The following is a 5,366-nucleotide window of genomic DNA, read 5'->3' on the forward strand; positions in this document are numbered from 1 at the left end:
CCTTAAACCTGTAAAGGCAGGAACAGAGCATTGAATACATACATATGTACATATTACATACAGTACAGGGATTGAGTTAACGCAGCCCCAAACTCTACCATCAACGCGTCCCCCATTCTTAAATCTGTGCAGGTATGTATCTATTATTATTAGGTTGAATTTGCTAAACTTCCCGATTTACATGTGGCTGTCCTCTCACTGTTGCCATGGTTTGTTGTATACTAGGATTCTCATGACAAATATTTCTCAAACTTAAGAAAGCACAACCATTTAGATATTCATACTTTACAGTATTTTTTACAATATCAACCACATTTTGATAGTTTTATATTTTTATTCTGTTAATGACAAAGGGAACCATGCATTATTGTGGTAATAATCTTATATCAGTGTAAAGCATTAATATTAAATAACATTAAATACATCAACAACTTTAGGGCTCCTGGGCTGTATTAGTGTTCTCTATGGAACCAGTTTTGGAATGCATAATGTAAATAAAAATGTGGTCCCAAACATTTTCCACTAAAGACCTAAGTTAATTGTAAAATGGTATGCTAGTATCACTAAGTATACATATATATTGTATATGAGTAGTATATTGTACCATAGCATAATGGTCATGGACCAAACAATAGAACTTTAAAATATAAGCCTAAAATAGTGATGACACTGACAACATGTAATTACTGTACAGGAGAGATGTGTTATGCAACATATACAGATGGAGGATCTTAATTTGACCTATATTGTCAAAGCAAAACAATCCTGTAGCAACAGGATTGTAACGTTTAGTCCATAATGTTGCTTGATCGGTGGTTAGGCTGTTAGCTGGCCAAAAGTAGGCTACATGAAAAGTGCAATACTGTTAATATAACCGTCTGTTAGTGTGGGTTTTCAGTTAAATTATGTAAATCACGAAGCTCTTCAGCATTTCGTGCATTGCAGGAAAACTCATCAACAAAAGAGTCTGTACATCTGTGCAAGTTGACTAGATTGATGTGTACAGATACCAAAATGTTTGCATTACAAATTTGGCAAACTGTTATAATTTTCATGAAACACATTTAAAGACTTCACTCAAACCATTATGAGGCATGTTGTAGAACTTATTTTTTTAGAAGATTATGATTCTTACCAGTTGTTGGTTACCCCTTGAATACGTATGGTAGAAATAATTTATACTGAAAATGAAACTGACATACAAATACCAATATCAGTCAACTGACCAGTTATGTGTGGTTATAAATATTTTTAGGTCCTATAATGATTATCTTTGGCCTCCTCTGCCTCTATATGCTTACCTCCAGGATGTCCGGTGCCTTGTATCTCCCCCTGGTCTGTCTCCCCTGGTCTCCATCACTCTTTATAAAGACTATTACTCAGCCGTATATGGAGATGGGCTATGTCATGACATAAATTAGACAGCTTATTTCAAAATATCTGTATTTGGGGCTAGAGGTGTATACCTCTTTGACCTATCAGGCTGGTTGTAACAACAGGCTATTCCAGGGTGGACAGAGGATGCATTGAAAGCATTCCCCATGTTGTTTTACTTCTGAGTTTCTTATTTTGAGGTAGATTTGGATTGACAATAGCAAGCAGCAGGTCTTTACAGCTTCTTGGATGTACTTTCTTAGTGTACCATTAGTCCCAAAATGCTGAAAGATAAGTTACAATATCCTGATTTAATTTCATAACCTGTATTCAGATAGTTATTTCAGTTTTTATGGACTTGAATGGTGTGTAATTGGATGTACAGCATAATGCAGTATGATTATCATTGACATATGTCATCACATATTATTTATTCATCAGAGATGTTTGGAATAAAGTTTGACTCCTCTAATGTTCACTGAAGGTGAGCATAGAGAAGCTCAAGGACATTCGTACAGTAATAGAGACATGTGATTACATTTCCTGAGTACTTTCCTCTTGAAAAAGGTATAATAACCTGTGTAATGTGATGGCTAATGTGTTTAGAGTAACCTATGTAGAATACTTAATAAGGAGTTGAGCCTAAGGGCATAAGGTCTTTGATTTGTAGTAACACTCTCTTAAAGGTCGAGATAGCTGTCAATGCATTAGTGTAAAGCTGTCTACAAGCTGTCAACAAGGTGGTAATAAGTAGTTGTCATCGCCAGAGAGAGTTCCCCTCCTTAAAGACCTGTGCAGGGGGCATAGAGGTGCCTTACAACTTAACACCTCGGATCTACCTTCAGCCGTGGTGTTACCTAATTAGCTTCCAGAGCTGAATATATCACATGCTACTCAATGACACTGTTAGGGGTCCAATTCCCAGCTGTCGTGTGTGTGTGTGTGTGTGTGTGTGTGTGTGTGTGTGTGTGTGTTAATATGTGATTGGAGGGGAAACATTTGTAGATTTGAATAAAAAAAATGCCTGCATGAACCTACACTCCACCACGTAAGTATTTGGACAGTGAAGCTAAAACTTTTCATTTGGCTCTATACTCAAGCATTTTGGATTTGAGATCAAATGTTTCATATGAGGCGACAGTACAGAATGTCACCTTTTATTTGATGGTATTTTCATAAATATCTCTATTACCGTTTAGAAAAGAAAGTACTTTATGTGTCTAGTCTCCCTGTTTGAAGGTGTCATAAGTATTTGGTCAAATTCACTTACATGTTTATTAAAGTAGTCAAAGTTTAGTATTTGGTCCTAAAAATAGCCATTCAACCAGTTTAGAAAAAACTGAACATTCTTCTCCATTGCACTCCTTTGTACCGGTCAAGGGTGCCAATATATTTGACCGCATCTGTAGCTAGTTAGCTGCTGTTATTCTACATCTAAACATATGAATACTTCTATTCACTTCTATAACACTTCTATAACAGTCTATTTTAGGCTTAACCTTTGTTTATACGTCGTCAGTCTGCTTGTGTTATGAGCACTGTCTGTCAGACTGAAGGAATGATGGCTGGGCACCTTACCACTGTTCTGCTGTTGAAACATGTAATCTGACCCTCCGATGGGATTTAAAGACTGTACTATCATTAGAATATCCATGCACCTGTTCTGACTGGAAGGTCATAGAGAACTCAACTCATGTCAGCTGATGACAATTTCCAAATTCATAAGCATGACCTGATGTGCTCCTAAGTTTAACATTTTAGGAGCACACAAATACATTTAGGAGCACAATGAAAATTATTAGAGGTAGTGTTTTAATGCTAAGAATTGTCGGCAATTACAAAATACAGGGTTAAGGAGCACCAGAAATAAACATTGTTAAGATTGATAATATAGCCTACATTAGGCCTATATGAATCCTAGCTTCTTTTGAAGCAAATGTCCTGAATAAGCGAGTAGTTTTAGAACTGCCCATGACATGGTTTATGAATGTAAAATGCGTCCTGTCAATAGAAAGAAAAAGAAAATGCTATGGCTCATAACTTTGGAACGGTTTGAGCTAGAAACAAGCCGTTTTCTCTGTAGTAATTGTTCTCTATACTACTCAGAGGTTGAGGTACAACGAAGCCTAATCATTACAACAATCATTATCTGGGTGGGGGTTTTCTAGGCGCACTGGTGCTCCCAAATAACAATTCCAGGTCGCAGAGTAAAATATTTAGGAACATATGTGACCATTTGCAATATAAAGCCTTGGTATCTGTCTATAGAAAGTGGAGAACATTATTACTACCTTCACTGAACCAAATAATAAAAACCAAATATCTACACACGACAGACCGCTCAGTGTATTTTGATTTCAAGACATATATTTTACACATTTTCAAGCTGACAGAATTAGGAATTTGCAGACTAGCTAAAGATGCGCTGGGTCAAAGGTTACTTTTCAAAATGCCTGTGCTGCTGAAAATAAAAATGGTTTATGTGAAAAACTCTCGCAGGGTGACGCCAAGTGGCAAGTTTGTTTGCAGTCATCTAAAAATAAGCTATAAAATGAAATGCATAGTTTTGAAATATGCCCCTGACAGTGTAGTTGTGTCCACTTTGCAGCACTTAAAAAATCCTGTGCTGGAGCACAGGGAGACTTCAATCAGCCCAACTGTAGCTTTCTACAGGCCATGTGGCTAGCTACATGTGTTTATTGACAGGCCAGGTGGCTAGCTACATTTGTTCATTGACATGCTAATTGTTTACTCTGTCCCACTGATATTTTCAGATTTTGAATATTAGACAGTTATGCAGAATTAATCAATCACACTGTGTTACTTTTGTAGGGGGTCAAACATGCAAACTACACAATATAGTTTGCTTTCCCTTTAGTGTTCCTGACTGTTGGAAAGTGCTGCACTATGCCTTACTAACAATTAACAGGATGACATAAGTGTCCTGTTTGGACGCAGGCAGTTACTGTGTGGTATTTACCTTATTTGTATCAATCATCAATCTCCCCCCCATGTGACTCACTGATGCAGGTCCAGCCTCTTGCATTGGGAGAATTCCTGTCAGGGACAGCAAGCATGACCACACACAAGAGATGGTAAGAAGTTAACACTCTTTGGTAGCATTAAATTTAACACAATTAAAATATTTATTGGATTCATTTACCACAAATAAAATACTTTTTTTGACTGTGCAAGTTTTTAGTATTAGAACTGTCATCTTTACAGTATGGCATGGTCTCTGTGATGTAATGGAGGATAAACACAGTTTACACACTTATTTTGTGAATAGGGTTTCAGCAACTTTATTTTATTGTCTAGGTTAGTCTCATTTAGATAACAATTAGGCAATATCTGATATATTGCAATATCTGCAATCAGAATCAGGGTCGCAGTGCGAAGTCAAGTGCAGTGCAATAGTTCTTTATTTGCTTATGTTTTAATCCTGACCTGAAGTGTTCTGTAAGATTTTTGATGACACTTTAAAATGTATGTTTCTACTGTACCTCATTAAACTGTTCTGTTGAATTTTCTTTATCTGATGTTGATAGGGTTTTCAAACGAATATCAGTGAACCAAGCTACTAGCCCAGACAACATCATTAACCATGATCTGAAATCATGTCATAAGGAATTATCAGGTGTGTTCTGTGAGCTGTGCAATCCCTCCCTGAGTACCAGCTTTGTGGCAATTTTGTAATTATAATTATTTTGGCAATTCAAGTTTTATCTCATTGCTGCCAGGTGGGGTGGTGCCCGAGCGCCCTTTAGAACAAGGTTTGAGACATACAGTGCTTTCAGAAAGTATTCACATCCCTTGACCACATTTTGTTGTGAGATTCCACTACAACTCCACTGCTGCTGACCGCAAGGCTCTACAGAGGGAGGTATGCTCAGCCAAACACACCATTGGGGGAACACTGTCTGCCCTCCAGGACACCTACACTCTACGAAAAATAGAGTTCCAAAAGGGTTCTTCGGCTGTCCCCATAGGAG

Source organism: Coregonus clupeaformis, chromosome 7 (genome assembly GCF_020615455.1).
Source record: "Coregonus clupeaformis isolate EN_2021a chromosome 7, ASM2061545v1, whole genome shotgun sequence".
In the NCBI taxonomy this organism is placed as follows: Eukaryota; Metazoa; Chordata; class Actinopteri; order Salmoniformes; family Salmonidae; genus Coregonus; species Coregonus clupeaformis.